The 22,795-nt window shown below is 42.6% G+C and overlaps 1 protein-coding gene across 1 annotated transcript in view; it reads right to left on the bottom strand.

The window, feature by feature from the left end:
- The window catches only part of Dlgap1 (DLG associated protein 1), an 833,520-nt gene extending 811,478 nt beyond the window's left edge, over positions 1–22,042 (bottom strand). The window contains 1 exon segment of the mRNA XM_028874057.2: positions 21,438–22,042. The gene's annotated coding sequence lies outside the window, so the exon portion shown is untranslated.
- Positions 22,043–22,795: the final 753 nt, after the last annotated feature.

Below are 22,795 nucleotides of genomic sequence, written 5' to 3'. Positions count from 1 at the left end.
AAAATAATGGGTAAGAAATAGAAACCAGCCATGTTGAATGCTGGCAGAAAATTCTCAATAGTGAAAATAATACAGCACAGCAACATGCAAAGGAAAGAAATGGGAGCCAGGAAAGACAATTCTTAGATAGACCTTGGGAAGGAGAGGGGTAAACAGAGATGTATACATGAAAACAGATTTGGAAGAGGCAGCAGCATTCAGAGCTCAACCCTCGTACCCAGTCATGGTACATGGGGAGGGAACAGTCATGTAAAATTACCATGATTTAATAGTATCCATAACTTGACTTGGGAAAGACGCTTTTGTGCACTTGAGTGCAACTGCTCCAGATGTTCTAAGAACTCCTAACTTTTTAATCCCAGTAATAAAACCATTCTGCCAAAAGGTAATGCGGGAGAGAGGAGAACCACTCAGGTTCTGAATTCTTTCTTTCATATGGACACAAGCTTAGGTAGTAACTGATGAAGTCCTTTTTGGACTCAGTAAGACCTCTTCCTGAAAGCATGCTGAATTTTCTCTTTATATTCAGTCATAACAGTGATGTCACCACAGTTTTAATGGAAACTTTGAAGACATATTATTGCACCTGTGAGTTGATACATGGTGAACTTAGACCCTAAGAAAAAGCATATTACAGGCCCCAGAAAGCTGTTATTAGCAACATAATGTTAGGAAGGTGGTGAGCACCACATAAATCGACTTAAAAGGCCATGAGAAGAGCCATGATCCTATCCCACCATTTATAGTCCTTTGATACCCCAATCTTCACCTGTGATCTATCTGCTCAGTTGAATGAGCTCTTCTTGCCTCCCACGGTTCCCTATAACCCTTCACTTCCCTGCTGCTTGATGGTGGACCCCTTATTCTACCTATTCAATAAGAGTGAGGTCACTGAAACAAGGATGGAGTCATTTCCAATAATAAATATCCAGTGCTTGTGAAGAACCAGCATAATAACAAAACTCAGGCTTAAACTCAACATCTCACGGTCAACTTCTTCAACTAGCAATCATATAAAACATGTACAGTTATTATCATAAGCAATGAAGTTAAACCATTGAGCTCTGTTACCTCATATCCATTCTTTGAATAATTATTAAGAAGTATTTGACAAGTACTAAGAATCTGTACACTAGACAGAGTGAGAAGAATGTGAATGATAGATTGGTTGAAACAGATTTACAAGTGATAGTTAGTTACATTAACAAGAAAGAAACAGTCATGTGAAGAGGAATGGAGACTCATCAAAGGACCAAACTTCCAGGAGAAGGACCTCAGATAATACTACCAAATCTTAGTTATCCTTGCATCCACCATGCCTAACTTGGGAATGTTGGATTTTCATTACACAATTTCTAATAAAACATTTTTACTTATGTACATGCAATTCAGGACACACTAATCTTGAGAATATAATCAATGTAAATATGTTGAACTTGACTTTAAACACAGGGCATGCTATGATTTAAGTATGGTAAAGCATTTGATCCCATAGTTCTTGTCTCCAACAAAACAATGCATTATTATTAGCACGTTACTTTTAATAGTACCTGGAAGATACAAATTTTATTCTGTGTCAGGACTGCACGGTGATTCAAAACAACACAACAGCATTAGAAATAACCTTCACAAAATCTTAGCAAGAAATATTGAAGACGTTTAACTCACAAGATGCATTTTCATCTGTGACGTCACCGTGACAGTAAAAACATTACAAAGAACATGTTTCTGTGACTCCATCTCCACTGCAGCTTCTGCTAATGTACGTGAGCAAAATATCTTGTACCAATGTTTATGTGTGTAGGGATGCTTACATATTCAATTTCCCCCTAAGAAATTAAAGTTTAAAATAAACTACAGTATCATTGTAGTATTTTATAGACAAGTTGAATAATACTTCCTCTCCAGTAGAATAGCGATGCTGATTTGCCAATGTCTATTTAAAGAGATTGATGTTTTAATTTCACCAGCCTGAACTGCAAAGGAGCCTAGAGATAAGCGGCATGCAGTTTTCAGGTATGTGTTAGAAGAGCGATTGAACACCTTTTGCTTTTCCTTGCTAGGGAAGTCCTTATCTGATCCTTGTAGAGGTTGTTCCAAGCCCATTAATTATGTCCTCAAAACTATGTCTTTACTGCAGGCGAAACCTCTGTGTCCCTTTGTCGTTGTGGCCCTTACTTACTTACTCTCTCAAACAGATTGCCCCACGGGAAGCAGGGAGCTGAAGTTCTTTACAGCTGACAGATCCTTCCCTGGAAAGAAGACACCAGTCTTCTCCAAAACAAGCAGATGGTCATGCCCCTGGAAGTTTCCAAAGAGATTCACCTCTATCACGCAGGATTTCTCTAACAAATGGGAAGATATACAGAGAAAGAAGACAAGGCAAATGCAACCTAATTATGTCCTTTGTTCTTGATGTCATCAAAATAGCCCGTGTCTGAAAATAAGCCACTAAAGCAAGGACTAGTCAAAAACTAAGAGGGAAATTAAAAATAATAAATGACATTTTTAAGTGGCATTAAAGACAAAGTGACTTCACCTTTAAATTAAGCGCTTGGGATTTTGGCATTTGTGTTGGTTCATGATCATTGTCAACCTGGCTGGATTTGGAATCACCCATGAGAAACACCCCTGAGGGTACCTAAAAGGACATTTCCAGAGAGGTTTAAGGGAGAAAGGAAAGCCCACCTTGAATGTGGGTGGTACCAATCTATGCATCATGGGTACTGACTGAGTAAAAATGAACACCAACAGACCAGGCTGGCTCTCTCTTTCCTGCTGTCCTCAGACGTGAGGAATCCCACCTGCAGGCTACTGCTGCCACCAACTCTGACATACCTTCCCTGCCATGGCAGATGGTACCCTCTTACCTGTGAGCCAAAGGAATTATTTCTTCAGCAACATTGCTTTCTGTCAGTTATTTGATTACAGAGACAAGAAAGTAACTAGTAACAGCATTTCAGTAGAAGTAATTTCATTTCCACTATGTTCTCCACATACGTACGGCAACGGATGGAGGAAACTAAGGAGAAACTGAAGCACCACTTTAAAATTGTCCAAATAACCGCCTGCTGGGCCATCCAAGCTTCAAAGTGGAATAACTTAAACTAAGAAGAAGATATGTATTTCCAGCAGCTAGAAACTCATTACTGATAGCTATCAATTTTGCAATATGATAACCTTTTTGATTTCCTTTTTTTTTCTTTTTCATTTCAGTCTACATTTCTGAGATGTCATTCAAAACTGGGCAATGGGCTAGGCATCTGGGGAGCATAGATCCTGTTACAGATCCCAGTTCAATTTATCAACTTCATTGGTGAAAGTTCTGAAATCCAAGCACATATTCAGTAAACTATATCACTTTCTACATAAGGCTAATATAAAGATAAAAAACAATTACTGGTTTAATGGGCTGTAGTGTCTAATGCATATCCAACAAAATATAATGTCTATTATCATGTTGAAATACAAGTTTGTAGGAAATTTCTCCTATGCTATAATTAATGATCTATTGGGATATTAAAAACCAAAATGCAATCATCTCTCTGTGCATTCCTTTGATCACTGAACTTTGGTAGCAAATGTAAAAAGATGAGTTCCCAGCAAGTCTGGACTACCCAGTAAAGTCCAACCTAAGTTTCCAAGAGAGATGCGGCAAAGGGTCTCCATGGTAGAAGAAGCTAGTGGTAGAAATGTGCCGAGTGTGCAAGGACCTAAGACCAGTCCCAGCACTTAAAAACAAAAGAACATGAATAGTAGGAGAAAACAGAACTGCAGATACAGTGGTTGGCACTCCACCTGAGGGCATGTCTACTATTGCAAAAAGAGAATGGGACAAAATAACAATGCCACCAATGAGAGAATCGCATATGTCCTGGAGAACCTTCTAGAACTCTAAAGCTAGGACATGTCTAGTGAAGGTCTGAATTTAAGAAGAGAGGAACCAAAGTTCATGTTTTCATATAATAAGTACTCGAATCCCTGCCAATTTCATTTATTTTTCCATAGCTGTAAGAAGTCTGGATCTGTTGTGGTTACATCTGTTGAGATTACACCTGTAATCTCAGAATTCAGAATGCTGATGCAGGGGACAGCTGGTTAAAGTAAAGCCAGGGCTGCATAATAAGACTGTATATCAAAAATAAAATGCAAAGTCATGGCACTGCATTTCTTCCTATCCAGTATAAACACCACAGCTCTGCAGGGGCCCAATTTACATCTTTTGTTACTCTTATTCAAGGCTAAAGTAAAAGAATTCAGACTAGTGAATCACAGAAAGTATCCATTGAAAAGATTATTGTTAGTTGAATAAAAAAAAAAGAAGTGATGAAGAAATGAATCAACAATGGTTATCAAAGAGGAAGCATCTTCAAAACATAAAATAATAGGAAAAGAAAGATTGAGCAAACAGTGCCTAAGATACTACCCATGACTCTATTGCTCATAGATAACCCTGAGACACTGTGGTTGTGGGAGCAGAAAGACTAAGGGGACATCAATGCTTTGGTCTGTCCATGGCTCTCACTCAGTTCTGGTAGTAGACAATGGAAATCACGTCTGGACAATTTGAGAGGTCAGAGCATCACACTGTAGTCAAAAGTTTTCCTCTGTCCCACTGAGTCCCGCAGCCACTTGGACCCAAGTAACCACAGAGGCTTATATTACTTATTAACTCTATGGCCTAATGGCTCAGGCTTCTTGCTAGCTAGCTCTTTTATCTTTAATTAACCAATTTCTATTTATCTATGTTTTGCCACATGGCCGTGGCTTACCAGTACTTTCACATCTTGTTTCTCCTGGCAGTAGCTGGCGTCTCTTCTCTGCCTGTGCCTCTCCTTTCCCTCTTTTTCTTTTCTAAAAGAGAATACTTAGTCCAAACTTTTCTTCCACCCCCAACCCTATAACCATTATCCATAGCCCTGAGTAACATGAAACCTTTGGAAGAAATAGTGTCGTTTTCTTAGGATTGCTGACTGCTATTTAGGGGGTGATGGTATCTCTGCGGGGTCCTGTAAGAAAGAAAGCTCAGATAGTTAGGTCTCAGTTGGACTAATTGTGGATTCTGAAATCACACAGGGACAATCACTGGCCAAGCCTGGGTGATCCACATTCCACAGAAGACGTTGGGGCAACTGACCACAGTCACAGGTTAAAATGGATTTTTTTTTCATAAATGTTTGACTTTCATTGGTGCATTTCCTAGATGATGTGTCAAAAAGAGTCTGGGAGCAGTTACATTAGAAGCTGCTACCATCTGGAAGCAGAGTCTCAGAGAGGAAGAATTACTCAATCTAAATCCACTCAGCTTTTGTGGGTCCATGGAAATCTTAAGATAGTTTTCCTATTTCTGTGAAGAATAAGATGGAGGTTTTTATTAGGATTGCATGGTGTCTGTAAATAAATTTTTGGTAAAGTGGCATTTTCACAATATTAAATCTACCAATCCATGAGGATAGGATATCTTTCTATTTTCTAGAATATTTATATAACTCTTTCTTCAAAGGGTTAAAGTTTTCATCGCGGGGGTGGGAAGTGGGGAGAATCTGGGAGGAGATGGGGAAGGAAACCATGATGAAAATATATTATATGAAAAAAATTATTTCAATGACAACTATAAAACCTACTAAAGTTGTTGCCATTGTATTGGCCATTCACTTCCCATGGTTAAGTTTATTTCTAGATATTTTATTTTCTTTGAGGCTATTGTGAATGGGAGTTTACCCATGATCTCTTTCTCTGTATGTTGATTATTGGGATACAGAAAAGCTATTGATCTGTGCAAGTTAATTCTGTATCTTGCCACATTGCTCAATTTGTTTGTCATTTCTAAAAGTTTTCTAGAGAATTTTGGAGATCTCTAATGTTGTATGCAAGTAGGGATAGCTTGACTTCTTCTTTTCCAATTTGAATACCTTTAATTTCCTTCTCTTTGCAATCACAATACTGGAAAGTAGCAGGAGTAGTGAAAAGCCCTGTCTCATGCCTGACTTCAGTGGGATTGCTTCAAGATTTCCTCCATGTAGGATGATGTTGGCTGTGGGTTTCTTGTATTTAGCTTTTATTGTGTTGAAGTATGTTCCCTCTAGTTCAAATTCTCCAGGGCTCTAATCAGGAAGGCATGTGGTATTTTGTCAAAGGCTTTTTCTGCATGTATTGAGATAATCAAGTGATTTTCCCCTTTAAGTTTATTTATGTGGTTTATTACATTTATTAACTTGCATGCGTTGAACCATCCCTATGTTTCAGAGATAAGATCAACTTGGCCACAGTGTATAATCTTTTTTTATGTATCTTTGTATTGTGTTTGCAAGTATCTTGTTGAGTATTTCTGAGTCTACGTTCATCACAGTTACTGGCCTGCAGCTTCTTTTTGCTGATAGTGTTTCTTCACCTGATATGGGTATTAGAGTACTAGAAGCTTCATGGAAGGAATATGGGAATGCTCCTTCTGTTTGTCATCAACTTATTCTTTTCCTTTACCTCCTCCATTTTCTTGTTTAAGAAGGATTGATTGGCTATAGATCTTTGAATGTCTGGTAGAATTCTGCTGTGAGTCAATCTGGCCCTGGACTTATTTTTTTTTAAGCTTGAATGCTTTTATTGCTATTTTGATCTCCTCATTAGGTACAGGTCTGTTTAGGCTGTTGATTTCTTGATTTAATTTTGGCAGTTTGGATGAATCTAGAAACACATCCATTTCTTTTAGGCCTTCCAATTTAAAAGAATACAACTTTTTAAGTATTCCTTACATTATTCTGAATCGCCCAAAAAACTCAACATTCTGACATTCTGTTTCATAGATACTTGCTCAGTCCTGTTCATTGCTGCATTATATTCATAATAGGTAGGTAATGGAAACAATATAAATGTTCTTCAACCAGTGAGTGCATAATAAAAATGTAATACCTATACACCATGGAATACTATTCAGCTGTAAAGAAAAATGAAATCATGAACTTTGTAGGTAAATGGGTGGAACTAGAAAAGATCATACTTAGTGAAGTGACCCAGATCCAGAAAGACAAACAATGAATGTGCTCTCTCATCAGAACCTCCTAGCTCCAAGTCTTCAGATGTGAGTATACATCCTGGAGTAACTGCAGAAATCAGGAAGGTAAAGGGGACCGTTTAGGGTCTGAGGTGGGGGATCAATAGGGAGTGGAATAGCAGGGAACAATTGTTCTGAAGGGGAAATGAGAAGAACAGGAACCCTCTAATGAGGGACAGGGAGGGAGATAAAAACAGAAACAGGAAGGAGGATAAAATAACAGTCAGGATTCTGAAAAAGTCATATAGAATCATACTATTAACTATTCACCTAAAATGTACATAATATGTGTAAGTTGGTGTGTAAATAAATGTACATATTTTAAATGGAAATTCCCATCTAGGCTGGCAATGCTACCTCTAAGAGCCATAGACCGCCTAACAAAATCTCAATACCAGGCATGAGAAGCCCTCTTCTGAGTCGTTGGTCAGGGTTTTCCAGTGTTTCCCAAAACATTGTAGGCTGCTGATATTGCACTTGGTTGCCCTACAGAAGCAGAAAGCAAGTCCCTATTTCTGAAGATACAAAGCACTTCAGGCACAGTGCCCAAAGGGCTCTGGGATGGAACTGACCTGAAAGCTTCAACCGTGAGAACTAGCTTTCATGGAAACAGAAGAAACCATGTAATCCTCCAAAGGAGGGAAGCAACCCACAGTCCTATGTATCTATGGTGCCCATGTAACACAATGATGACCAGCACGACACAAGAACACTGCTGGTACAGTGGTGGCACACACACACACACACACACATATATAAATATATAATATGTATACACACACACACACACACACACACACACACACACACACACACACACCTTGGTGGTAATTAACAGCTCTCTGAGAGAGACTGAATCACCAACCACAGAAACTCCTCTTTGCCACAGATGGAAACCATTAAAGCAAACTACAACCAATCAAAATGCAGAGTTGTGAAGCACAGTCCCAAGGGATGCATCTACAATACAACTCCTGTACCTAAGGGTCAGGGGTCACTGAAGAAGAGGGGATGGAGAGACTGTAAGAGCCAGAGGATGGGGAGTTTTCTGTGAGACTGTGTCTCCTGGGAAGGGCACAAGCTATACCCATCAAGTAGCTGCAGTTGATATGATTGCCTGCCCATGTGCTGAATGAGGGCAATAGACATGTGAGCACAGATGTCGGAAAGCCCAGGAGGCCTCAAACCTACACAAATAGCTACAAGTAACTAATAAACACTGAGAGCAGTTGAAACAGTCTTCCCCAGGGATAAGCACACCTACTAGGTCTCCAATAACAAATAGTCAGTCCTGAAAACATACATAGGAGTGATATAATTCAGACTGAGTGGTCTGTACTCTTATATTTAGGAGTATGCTTGCATGTCATATATATATGACAACAATTAATGAAAAAAGAGACCATGAATTTAAAAGAGAGCAAGGAGAGCTGTATGGAAGGATTTGGGGGGCGGGGAATGGGAAGGGAAAAAAGGTTATAATTACATGATAATCTGAAAAATAAAAAAATTAAAAGTGAATAAACTCTTCAGCTTATCAATGCATGATGGAAACAACCCTTTAGTGTTACACCCATCTGACCTCTACAGAGAATGCAAGCTACTCTGTGAATGCCAACATCTCTGCCCTAACAGGATCTCTGGAATAATAAATACACAAGAAACTTTTTTTTTAATTCTATGAGATTCTAAATGTAAGCAACAAATATTTAGTGTATGGGTTACTACAACAATGATGTCCCAAATAAATATAGCTTCCTATAATGTTTTCTTTGCCAGAAATAAAAGCAGTAGGTTTTCCCTCTATACAATCCATGGCAAGTTCTTACTTGCCTTGTTGGATAGTTTGAGCTATAGAGCTCTGTCTCTAAGAAGAGAAACTGAGCTGATTGAGCATGGGACCATGGGGGACGTGGGGGTAGTAGACAATCCTGTCTGGCTGAGCAAGCGAAGGCAATCAGAGCATGGTGCCTTCTACCCATCCAGGAACTACGTGTCAAACAGGACAATCTCCTCCATAGAAATCAAGACACAATGGCCCCCTCCTTCTAGTTCTCTCCATTCCCCATATCTCATCTCACCTTAGGAAATACACACTCTAATAGAAGGAATTAGAATTTACACTTTGAGTGTTGCTCCAGATGCACAGAACCTTTCTCTGAGACTATCTTCTCAGTAACAAAGTTAAATCTTCCTTAGGGAGAAAGTGACATCTGACTTGCATTGTCATCTCCTCACATCAGATGGTCCAATGTCAGATAGGCTTGGGGCTGTGGGCACTGCCCTGTGGATTCAGCACCTACAGCCAGCAAGGGACACAGGAAACCAACAACCTGACTAAGTACAGAGACCATGATGCTCAGTGAACACTAGCTCTTACTGAATTGCCCACCAAGTCATGGTTGCAGTCATTGGCTAATAAAGGAGTGTGGAATAGTCAGATCCAGGTGTTTTTAGCAGGCTTCTAGTAGGAGAAGAAAGGCATTTCACAACTGGACCAGTCATTTTTAAGTTCTTTACTCATTATCACTTTGATGCAGAAAGATGGCTAGCAAGTTAGTGCCTGTGAATAAAATATACCATTAAGAACATGTTTTAATTGCTCACCATGGGTCCAGCTTTGAACTAGATACTTTCTACAGGTTGGCTTATTTAATCCTTTCAAATACATTGAATCTAAGTTTAATGATCCTCATTTTTCAGATGAGAAAACTGGGCTCAATGAAATTAGCTTGCACAAAATCCTGTTGTTAAAGGGACCAGCATAGTGAATCATGCTCGTACAGAGATGTGGCATTTTCCACAAGCAGACGCAGAAACAGTGGCTTGTGCCAAGAATCTGCTGACCTGCCTCTAATGAACATCTCAAATTTTATCATTTCAGAAACTGGGGTCTAATTCTTCCTTACTTATAGGAGATACTCAATCATCTTAAATATTACAACCAAGTATAGCTTAGTTACTCCAAACATGTTCACTATTTCAAATCCTAGTATATTCCAGTCATGTTCCTATTTATTTCCAATAACTCCAGAGTCCAAATTCCCACTTAGCCCATGTCATCTCCAATAACTGATTACCAATCATCAAGAAAGCAGCTGTTACCCACTAAACTCACTCTGTTAGATAGTGGGCTCAGGCCTAAGAGAGATGCAAAAATACCTAAATTAATTTATCACGGAGGGAGCTTAACATCCAGTGTATTCACATATGTAAGTCATAAAATAAATGATCCAGTTAAATACTAATGGAATTAAGAAGAGAGTTAGTCCTCAGCTGTAAGGGCCATAAATGTTTCATATGAGATGTAATATTTGTCTGGGCTCTAAAATAAGCATTTTAAAAGAAACATTTGCTCATGGCCATGTAATCCACATAGAAGAATGGGCAAAGAGAGAGAGATTCAATTCTAACTCCCCTTGGCATGGTCTGGGGGAATCAGGTGCCATCGTTTGTCAAACAGGAAGAAAAAAATATATGAAGAGCACAGAACAAAATAAGGAAGACAATGGCCAATGGCAAAGTCTTAGCCAGCAGGGTGTCACTGTGGAGACATTTAATACAAAGGACTAATTAAGAAGTGGGGTTAAGTAACAAAGCCACCCCAGTATGCCCCACTGCCCATGTTCCACTGATACATTTGAAGGCACTCCATGCACAGCACATGCTTGGAGCTGGGATAGATGAGTGAGGAGTAAGAATGAATGTGCTTTTCTGTGTTCCTGGAGTCTCATGAAGACTTCAGAAAAAAAATGAATCTTGCAAGGTCTGCTGATGTCAGCCTGTGATCCCAGGACTTGGTTGTGAGGCTGGAGCCAGCCTGGGATACATTGTGAAACCCTACATCACAGGTATGGCAGAAAAGAGGAAGGAAGGAAGAGTGAAACAGAGGGAGGGAGAAAAGGGGAAGGAAAGAGGAAGGGAGGGAGAAAAGAACAGCAAAGAGACTTTAGGAGCAAGAAATCTTGCTTAGAAGCTTCTGTACATTCCAGGCATAAAATGAAGTCTTGATGTTTGACTACATCAGAATTCATAAAAAAAATCCAATAATCTCACTCCAACTAAATGAGGAATAAATTAAGAGCAAGACAAGGTTACACCTCGTTCACGTGGGATGTATAGTCAAAGGCTTTCTAGAGTAACCGCACAGGTTGAAATCTGGAAGTACTCAATGGGAAAGCACAGCTCCAGTGGTTGGGAGAGGGGAAAGGAGAGCTTCCTCCTTACTTCAGACTCTGAGAAGCTTCCCTAAGTGACCCACAGCAAGGAATGATGAAACACATCGTGTAAAACTTAAAGAAACATTGTACCACAAGACACCATCAAAATAAAAAAAAAAAATAAAAAAAACAAAACCAAGCCACTAGCTGAGTGAAGGCTGCTGAAATTCACAATACTGAGAGAGAAAACATCTGGCAACCAGAATATCTAAATCAATGAGTTTAAATCAACAACAGTGAGAGAGTAGATATTATGTGTGAAAAAAAGGAACCATCCCCCAACCAAGCCAAAATGTCAATAAGAAAGAAAAACTGGCCAACATTCCTAGCAGTCTCCGGGAACAAATTCATGATACAATGAGATACTATCTCACATTCACAAGATGAGCAAAATACAAATGCATCACCAAATGTTGGCAAGGATGTGGGACAAAAGGACCTCCTAAGGATTGTTGGTTGGAATATAAATGATGAGATGCTACCAGGTAATCAGACATCATCTGCCAAGTGTGCAGGTATGATGCCCTCCTCTTGAAACTGCTCTCCTGAGGACCTCTCCTTTGTTAGCATAAGCTAACAGCACCAGAATGTTAAGAGCAGCCTTGTCTGGAAGCAGCATAAACTCCCATCAAGAAAAGATTAGCATATTAATCATGATGTAGCTATTGACCAGAATGTTATGGAACAGTAAAAACACACAAACTGAACCTGGACATAACACATTTCTGGGCAAGAAAAGAGAACTGAGGAATACAAAGAGCATGACATTATTTTTATGGATCCTAAAATCCAGACTATGTTGTTTGGATATGTATGTGTACACGGTAAAGCACACAGGACACAAGGGAAAGGCAAGGACACAATATGGCCTACAGAGTACCAGTGAGGGGAGATATATTTGGAAAATATCACCAGCACACACAACACTGTATAAATGAGCTACTTCATAATCTGGGTGGTAGGCATAAGGCATTTATTACAATGTTATTTAATTTTTAGATGACATCAAAGTACTTAATTATAATTTTAGTAATATGGAACTGAAAACAGTATGACTCAGACATAAGAGAAAATAGTCAAATATTACTAGAAAAAAATTACATTTTCTCACAGACCTACCTCCCTAGACTCATCCATCATTCAAAAAGTGTCCCTAAGACATTGGTCTAGTTCTAGGAGATGGCTTGTCTACTATCAAGTGACCCCATCTTTCAAGCATTGTCTATTTGGAATAGTTGAGTGGCTCCTGGAAAGTCTAAACATTCCTGTACAAGCATTCATCCCTCTATGGTAGGTCTCTATCAGTAAAGTCACCATCCTCCAGAATCAAGTTCATCGGTACAAGGATCAAATGTCCCCCAGACCAGGAACAAGCATTGCCACAATAATGTAGACATCTTACTGAGTCTGCAAGTACTGCTTCCTTTGACTTAATTCTTACCAATCCATGAAGCTTCTGTTTAAGATTTTCTTCCTTAGGAAGTAACCCATAATACTTTGATTCTTTGATAAGTCCCACACATACACTGGTGTTTAAAGTAAATACAATAAATATGATTGGTGGTCCCTTATATTTGAACAGTTGGTTTTATTCTATAACCCAATATACTATTACTAATTATTCCCTACATCTTTTTTGTTTGTTTTTGTGACAGGTTCTCACTCTATATAGCCCAGGTTAGCTGAAATCCACTATATTGTCAAGACTGACCTTGAATTCACAGCAATCCTCCTACTTCAGCCTCACAATATTTTCCGTGTTTTAATCTTATATTCTTGATCGCATTTTATGCTGTTCCATGATTTTGAAATACATCTTTCACTTCTGTATTCTCCATTGTACTAAGTACCCAAGAGATACAACATATATTTTGATTTCCTCATTATTAGAAACAATATATAATTACCAAATATCTGATAGCTATTGTGCGGATCTTGGAGGACTCTAATCATCTACTTTAAGTCACTGACATATGCATGTAAATTTAGCTATTCTAGTTGATAAGATCAGCTATACAAACACAGGTCATGCCCACACTGACCCTCATCATTCCTTATGGAACAATGAAGGCTAAACTGTGGACCTGACATCTACAACAGTTTACAGTTGGCCTGTCAGCGGACCTAGGAAGCTAGTCTGTCTCTCCACGGCTTTCAAATACTCCAGAAGTAGCAGCTGGGGAGGAACAAACTCTTATGTCTGGTAAAATAAATAAATAAAAATGTGTGCCTTTAATCCCAGCACTCGGGAGGCAGAGCCAGGTGGATCTTTGGGATTTCGAGGCCAGCCTGGTCTACAGAGCAAAATCCAGGACAGGCACCAAAGTTACACAGAGAAGCCATGTCTCGAAGAAACAAAACAAAACAAAACAAAATTTATTGGATAAATACTTAGAAGGCTACACTGCCACTAAGTTTGAGAAGTTAGATTAAAAAACGATCCATAAAGGGAGCATCACAGTTTGTGCTGAGTGCCTACGTAACATTCAGCCTGAAGAAAGTCAGCTGAAGCACTACATTTGTCTCTCACTCTGTGATATGATTTTCATTCTTTCTATCCCCATGCTGGTTTGCTTTCTGTTGCTGTGACCAAACACTATCAGAAGAAACATCTTGGGGAGGAAAGAGTGTGGTGATATATTGTGTCCCCCAAAATATTGTGCACCCTGATAAAACTTATCTGAGGACCAAAGGAAAAAGCTCGCCACCATATTGAACATAGTAGTCAGGCAATGGTAGTACATGCCTTTAATCCTATCACTCGAGAGGCAGAGATCCATCTGGATCTCTGTGAGTTCAAGGCCACACTGGGAACAGAGTCAGGCATGGTGACACATGCCTTTAATCCCAGCACTAACCATAGAGGTCTGGAGGTCTGTATACAGATAGACAGGAAGTGACAGGGCTGGGCAGGAAGAAGTGATGTAGCTGGGCTGAGAGAGCCAGTGAGAGAACAGAACAGAAAGGCATATAGGTGTGGTTATACAGGAAGTAGGTAGCTCTTTGGAGACTGAGGTATCTGTAAGGTGAGGTTGGCTGTGGCTTTTCCTATTCCTCTGATCTCTCAAGTTTTTACCCCAATACCTGGCTCCAGGTTTTTTATTTATAAGACCATTTAGCAAGCCAGGCGGTGGTGGCGCACGCCTTTAATCCCAGAACTTGGGAGGCAGAGCCAGGTGGATCTCTGGATTTCGAGGCCAGCCTGGTCTACAGAGTGAGATCCAGGACAGGGCACCAAAACTACACAGAGAAACCCTGTCTCGAACCCCCCCCACAAAAAAAAGACCATTTAGTTATTCATGTTACAAAAGAGTTTATCTGCCTTATAGTTCCATGTCATGCTCCATCACTGAGGGAAGTCGGGGCAGGAACTCAAGTAGGAATCCTGGAGGCAGGAACTGAACCAGAGATCGACCATACAGGAGACTTGCTTCTCAGCTCACATTCAACCACATTCCTCCTAACTCCCAGGACCACCTGCCCAGGAGTGACACCACCACCGTGTAACCATCGAGGAAGTGCCACAAAGATTTGCCTGAAGGTCAATTGAATGGAGGCACTTCCCCAACTGAGGCGACCCCAGTTTGCGTCATCCATCTTGACATCTGATGAGGGCAGCTTCCAATGAACCTTGACTTCCCTTCCATATGCAAACCTTACACTAGCCACTGTCTCTGTTATCTCCTGAGCTTCTGGTCTCCAGGAGGCTGACAGGAACAGGAACAGAAAATCACACATTAAAATGAGGCACAGGCAGAGCAGGTTCTCCAAGGGGGGTGGCGGGAAAGGAGATTTGAAAGGTGAGGCAAAAAAGAAATGGAGTGGGTAAGCTATTGGGAAGTTCACTGTGCGTAAGGAGGACGGAGAGAAATGGGAGTTTTTATTGGATCTAGAATCTTACCTTTTTTCATAAAAAAAAAGACTGCAGGCCCCTAGCTGGAAAAGATAGCATGATGATAACATTTTGGTCACTCTGGGATCATCTGTCTCTCTCAAAGTTACTATCCGAGTAAGCCTAGGACTAAACAATGCAGAATCTGATCCTGCAAGGCAGGCTAGGAGAAAACAAAGACATCCTACCCTTCAAAGTTACTATCTCTGTACAGCTGGAACACAGCTCTGCACTCACTCACTCATTTATTCAATTATTCAACTGTTCACACAGCTGGTATACATTGGCCAATTACTGGGTACCCTGCACTATGCTGTTCATTGATCGTATTGATAAGCATGCTCTATTTAGCTCTTGAGGTCACAGGAAGCACAGTGTTCTGTAGGGGAAGGCTGTCATCCAATCATACCATCACCAGATCACACGTCCTTATTAACTGGAAAAGGACCGTGAAGAGGCTACAAAGCCATCAAACTGTATCTGGCTGGAGAGCTTCACTAATTAAATGACTATGCAGTCGGGGTGTAAGAAAGAAGAAACCATGTCCTAGGAAGAGAGGGAAAAGACTCCTCATCACAGTTCACACAAGCTACAGAATCAAGGGAGCTCCCTCTGAATTGCCCAGGAGTTCACACAGCAGAGTTCCAAACATGGCAGGGCTTCCTGATTCCCCCAGCTGCCCTCCACAATGAAAGTGGAAAACACACCCGTGCTTGGAGAAATGAGAAGGTTGCCCTGCATTCTGGGGGAAATGGCGTTGAAGGAGATGAGTGCGTCCTGCTTTCCTCCTAGTTCATCATGTGGTGAATCCCATCAAAGAGGCGTTGTCTGCAGAGTCTGGGGCAAGATCAAAATGCCATTTTTCCTCACAAACTGCAGCATGTGTTCTTGTAAAGAAATCTGGGTGATATCCAGCAGGCAAATTTCTAGTCCTGAAATAGACTTCACACTGAGTTTCCACTGAAATTGAAAGCAAGATAGAAAGGGTCTCCAGGGAAAGGGCGATAATCCTGAGGTTGGGGGGGGGGGGTTAATACCAATCTGCCCATCCCCTACTCAAAAGCACTTGCCAGAGGTAAAAGAACTAACAGGAAAGTTTCTCTAGTAGATGTTTTCAAATTAGCTAAAACCATGCTACAGAGTAAGGCGGCAGAGCTGGAGATGTGCCCAGAGAGACCTTCTCATAAGCCGCCTGAGGGAGCCCTTTAAATGTCTCTGAACAGTCTTGGTGCTGAGATTCTGACTCAAGGCCAGGGAGATGAGGCGATCACAGCGCAATCCCTCCTTTTCCAATCACTTAACCATGGCTTCCACATGCTCATCGCGATGTTGAATACTAAGGAAACCTGGCAAGGTTGGGCAGCTCCAAATGACACACTTCATAGCTTGGCTTTGTGTAGTTGCTTACGAATCTGACAAGAAACACCAAGAGAAGACAGACAAATTGTCGGTGACAACAGACGCGAGTTATAAGCGAATATGGAAATGCATGGTTTCATCTCTGGCAAATTCTAGGAAGAGGGAGGAGGGTGAGTTTACATTTTCCTTGTGTATTCAGGGCATTGCTATCTAGTTTGTAACCAAATGTAAAACAGGCAGTCACATCCCAGGCACACTGGCTTCTGTCAGAACTAAGTATCAGATAGAGTGTCTGGTATACACCAGTTTTCCTAACTGGGTTATCACTTGTTTCCCAGTATTATTAACTTCTGTAAGAGGGAGAAGATGATAGATAGATATCAGGGAAATTTTAAGTTATTTAAAGATGAAAACATTCACTCAGCCCTACCATCTATGAGAATGAAGGCTGGGAAATAGTTGGGTCAGCATTTCTGTACAAGACCAGCTTCTCAGAAATCACGGGTAATGAGCAGTGGGACCCAAAGGATGGCCATTCACTATTCAGACTCCCTGACCTGCACACCCACTTTCTTGTTCTTCTTTTTTTTTTTTTTTTTTTTTTTTTTTTTTTTTTTTTTTTTTTGAGACAGGGTTTCTCTGTGTAGTTTTGCGCCTTTCTGGAGCTCACTTGTAGCCAGCTGGCTCGAACTCACAGCGATCGCTGGCTCTGCTCCGAGTGCTGGATTAAAGGCGTGCGCCACCACGGCCCGGCTCTTGTTCTTCTTAATCCGGTTTGCTGTGGAAGTTTGTACACCGCACAGCAGCAGGCAAGGAAGCCATGAGTACAAACTACACAACTAAATGGATATGGATTGAAGAAAAGTGTCTTGAATGCCATGCCACCAGCCCCGTGTGGTTGTTTAAAGAGGATGTGAGGAGGCTGCTTATAAACCTTCTTTTTGTGGAGAATGTTTTAGGTCTTCCTAGTAACAAATATTGGACTGGCAGAGACAAAATCTAGGAAAAGCAACCTTCCCCAGCACTGAAAAATAATCAGGCTGCAAAGTCTCCCATGAATTGAAACCATGAAGGGGTACTCTAACCATTCTTTTCTTGGAAAACAAAACTGAAAGCTCTTAGGATTTTCTAGGAATAAAAGAAAGCCCAAGACATGGGGTGTTTTTCAACCCCCAATGTTCTCAGCAGCACAAAAACTTTCTAGAGTGTTAGCAAAATGCCTTCTTATGATAACAGTCATCTAATTTTTAAAAAGATTCATATTTTTAATTGTGGATATGTGCACTTAGGTGCACATACCCAGAGAGTCCAGAAGAGGGCACTGAAGTCTATGGATCTGGAGTTAGAGACAATTGTGGGCTGCTCAATGGGGTGCTGTTAACTAACTACAGTCCTTTACAAGAGCTGTAGGTGCTCTTACCCTAATATTTTTAAACACACAACAAGCCAACATATAATAAGGATGAATTATAATTATGGGAGGTCAGTACTGAGGTTTTCAAAATCCTAATTAGCCTTCTCATTTTAATGTGAATTTTAAGGAAAAACCAACCTGTCAATGCAAAGAGAAAAAAAATAATTCACAGCCACATCATTCCCTTACATCAGGAAAAGTGAAGTTTCTAAAGAAATGGAATCTTCGTGAAGTCCTCCAGTTGGAAGCCTCCCTAAGTAGAAACTAATTCTTTCCCCTCTGATAAAGGCTAGAATGGTAGAGGTATATGCTCCACCCATGACCTTGGGCTATACAGCCTGAAGGAGGTGGTGCTTCTGGCCATCATACATGACCTCTTATAAAGAGGGGAGCCAGGTGGTCACATGGTCCTTTCTCCCATACATTTATTTATTTATTTATTTATTTATTTGTTTGTTTGTTTGTTTTTATCCCGGCGTGATCATACTCTGGACGACCTGGGAGTTAAACCCAGTTCCTCTTAAACTGAACCCGGTTCCTCTGGAATTGAACTTGGTTTCTCTGGAACATCAGTCAGTGCTCTTAACTGATGAGCCACCTCTCTCCTGATTTTCAATAGGTCACGTACGTACGTACGACAGCAAGAAAAAAATGGATGAGAATGATCACTAAAGAGACACAATATGAGTTTGAGTTGATTACACAAATTTCACTATAGAAAGGTTTTACTTTTTCCTCTACATTAGAAAGTATTATGTGAAACAAAAACAGTGAAAACTCTATTTCGACAAGAGTTTCCTGAAAGAAAGAAAAAAAATGATGGTGCATCTCTCTATCAAACAGTAGCCACGGTGCCACTGTGTTGTCCAACAACCTCCCATCTCGGTGGTGTTAATTTTATATGAAATATCAGCCTTGATGGCTACTTGGAACAAAGGTATACACTGAAGAGATCTAGGTGCACACAGTTTCTGTCCCTAAGTCTGGATTCAGTAAGAAATTGAAAACATCAGAGTCTGGTAAGCAGAACATGTAGGTTTGTGGTATTTCTCTGCATAATACTTTGAGGTCCTCTTTCCGCTTGCTTTGAATAATTGCTCAAGTGATTCATCGTGTTTTCAGTCCTGCTAGAATAAAATGAATCTGGAGGGGGACAGGAGAGGTGGTGAACCATTCGAGTCGCCACAGGGAAAGCTTATGCATGTGTCATTCCCACTCAGCACACACCGGCTTGAATATAATTTGCAAAGTGTTGTCAGAAAAGTACTTCGTGGTCTTTTAAAACATCTGTTAACTAGTTCATTTTGCCAACATTTTTGTTGCCTGCATTTATTTTTTTCATACAAATATACAATATGTCTTGGTCATCCATCTCCCACTCCCTCCCTATGTTGTCTACATTTTATTTAACAGCGAATCTTAGAATAACGGAGAAAGAGGAATGCAGATGTAGTTTTTGAAACTTAGCCTACATTTACAAATGTTTTCTCGTGGGAAGTTACATGTTCTCTTAAGCAAATCACTCAATTTAAAGAAAAGAAAATCACAGAATTTTAGACCTAGAAGTTGGAATAAATGTCTTACAGCAGTGGTCCCAGCAACTTTAAGCTGAACCATCAAATCCAAATAAAATGAAGAAGCAATCTACGGACACCAGATTTCTAACAGCTTCATTTCCAAAGTTGGGATTTCCTAGGCCCAAAGGTAGCTTTTAAATTCCAGCACTTAAATTCTGAACATGTTATACAGTTTTGTTTTGTTTTTTTAATGTATTCAATTTCCTTTTACACAACGTAAACAAAGACAACTTTCCTCTGGTGTTGTCTGAACCGGAACAGTTGCATCATCCCTTGCCTGCCTGTCATTTCCATCTGACTTGAACTAAACAGTATTGCTAGCTACACGAAATGATGGGGACCAATAGCAAGACGTTTCCTGAAACTGAAATTGTGATATAAATAACTGTTAAGAAAAAAAAAAAGCTGTTCATGACAGTACCTCTGATTTAAAACAAACAGAAACAAACCAACCAACGAGAAACTGAGAGAGGGGGGCTGCAAGTTGTTTGCATTTGCCCTAAATTCCTTTCCTGGGTTCTGAATTCTAAGCATGTCCTCATCCATATTAGAATGACCCATTACCACCTTCTACGAAGTCATTCATGAAGACCACAAAAGCTAAAGATCTGTCTGTCATTGTGACTTTTATTATCCATCTTGTAATGCTGTTGTAACTTCACTTGCTAGGCCAGGAGGCGTGATCGATCCGCTGCCTTGCAGAGCTCAGAATCAGTTTCTCCATGTCTCTTCTAGAGAGGAGTGAAGAGAGTCTCTCCTGGTCCATAAAAGAGGTAACCTCTCGTCCCACAGAGACCCGGTCCTCCTAGCTTTGCCACCTGCAACCCCTTCCTTCCCCGTCCCTATGCCCTCCCCTTCTCAGACAGAAAATTCCGCAGCGCTCCAGGCCAGGCAAGGGGTGAGCAGGCATCCTGAGCCAGCACGGCGCTCGCCTGGCACAGGCGCTCAGTGTCTCTGGAGCGGGCACCCGGGCCACGGCCGCCCCTTCCCACGACCTCGGGGGCATCATGAAGTCGGGAACTGCTTGCCTTCCGCGGGTCCTGAATGCAAGGTCTTCATCATCGCCACGCGGAACCATTAAGGTCCCTCCCGCAGCTGCAGCCGCCCCTCTGTGAAAGTGCAATTTGTTATCTGGCCCAGCTTGGAGCAAGGAGAGGCGCTCGCTCCTCCCGGCTCCAGCGCGACTCATTTGGTCCTTTGAAGACAGGCTCTGACCGCCGGCCACGCGATTCGCGGGCAGTTGGCCTCAGTGACTCTCCGGTGACCCCCCCCCCCCGGACCCTGTCCTCTGTGTGCGTCTCTCTGTGCCACTGTCTTTGTGTCTCTCTTTCTCTGTCTTTTCCCCCCTTCTTCCACACACGGGGAAGGAGTCGCTCTTCACAACCAATGCCAAAAATGTCACACTGTCACACACACACACACACACACACACACACACACACACACACACACAAAGAGTGCAACAACTTGCTTTGCAAAGGACTCGGGAGCTCATGCTGAAGTCTCCTGCAGTGAGCAGCAGCCCTTGCCTGCAAGGTGCTGAACCCGGTGTGAATTTGGCTGGAGACGTTAGACACACGGGACCTAGGTTCTTGTCCCCTCCCCTCCCCCTCCAGGGGACCCAGTCTCAGTTAAAAATCTGTCCCTTCTGGAACACCCCAGGGAGCTTTGAGGATCCTATGCCTGGGAAAGGGTACGCTGGCCCCGGGGATCCCGAGGTCACCACCGGGACCAGACGTGCACCCTGGGCAGGAGTCAGGGAATTGAGAGTGCCGGCCAATGGCCAGCAGAGACAGCCCCGCAGTCCCTAGGATGCTAGGGCAGCCGCGACCTCGGAGCGGGAGGTGAGCAGGAGCCACCCAGCGCGCCACCGCCGCCGCCGCCGCCGCCGCGCACGCCCCAGCCCCGCCGTGCAGCCCGGCATTACCTTGCCGCTGCCCGCAGTCCGGGACTCGCTGGTGGCGTCGGTCTGTCTGTGTCCGTCCGTCCGTCCCACGAGCGAGGGCCAGAGCGGGCCCCGGGGCCCCGGGGACGCCTCTCAGCGAGGTGAAGGCAAGGAGCCTAGCCGGGCGCCGAGGTGGCTGCAGCCGCTCACACCGCGGGTCCTACCGCTCCCCGCCGGCGGCGGAAGGTGTCTGCGAGGCCGCGTCCTCGCGATTGCGGCGCCCGGAGCGCAACGCTCGCCTCTGGCGCGGAGGCTGAGCGCCGGGACGCAGCAGCGGGCAGGGGCGGCGAGGCTGGGCTGGTCACCCGCCCCTGGGTGCATGTTAATACGGCGGGGAGGAGGAGTCCCGCGCTTCCTCCGCCCAACCACCGGAGCCGGCGGGCGGGCGGCGGCCGCGGCCCGAAGCCAGGCGCTCCCACCCGCCCCGCTTACTACGGAGTGGCCACTGGCCTTGGCCCTGGCCCAGGCACGTGTGTCCCGGGCCGCGGGGAGGCGCCGGCGGCTCCCGGAGGGTGCGCTCTGGTCCGCTCAGCCTCCGGTGGCAAGTACGTCCGCGCCTCACCGGGAGCGGACTCCAGCATCCCAGCCTGGAGCCCAGAGGCGGCCACCCGCTAGTGGGCGTGACCTATCCGTCCCCTTGCGCAGCGTCTTTGGGGGGAAGTAAACTTCCGCTCCTTTCTGCCCAGCGCTGGCTCCTTACTCTGCCATTCTAAGTGGAGAGAGCAGAACTCAGTACTACAGGGTCGGTCGGTCCATCCACGAGACCCGGTCTGTGGGCAAACGGTTATTGGAGAGCTCTCCTCTCCATCCTCGGAGCCCACCATAGAAGTAACCACTTAGGAAGAGACATACAGTGGAAAGGCTCGGATTCACACATCACAGAGGACTTCAAACCTAGCCGGAATACTCAAGACTGTTCTTCCTTGGCCACTCAGTTTCTTGTCTTTTCAACAACAGCTCTTGGGCAGGTTATATGGTTTAGATTAGACGATACATTTTGCATTCGTTCACTGTTTTAATTCAAGAAAAGGAAAGAAATTCTATTCCATCTGCCCTCTGATCTCAGCAAAAACCCACCCTCTGCCCCTTGGTAGATACTGAACACTACCACTTCGTGGATACACCATTAAGCTCTGAAAGTAGGATGGACCCACCAGCATCACAGAAGGACCAGGATAATAATGTAAACAGGTTAACTGAGAAGTAAGAAAGAAAAAAAAAAAAAGACCAAGTCAATCAATTAAGAACGCGCCAAGTTGCTGTTCTACTCAATACTACACTAGGCATTAAGTATGACACTCAGGATCAACACTAACATGCTAAAATGGTTAATTGTGGTT

Source organism: Peromyscus leucopus, chromosome 13 (genome assembly GCF_004664715.2).
Source record: "Peromyscus leucopus breed LL Stock chromosome 13, UCI_PerLeu_2.1, whole genome shotgun sequence".
Taxonomy (NCBI): Eukaryota; Metazoa; Chordata; class Mammalia; order Rodentia; family Cricetidae; genus Peromyscus; species Peromyscus leucopus.
This window is presented reverse-complemented; position numbering and strand designations above follow the sequence as displayed.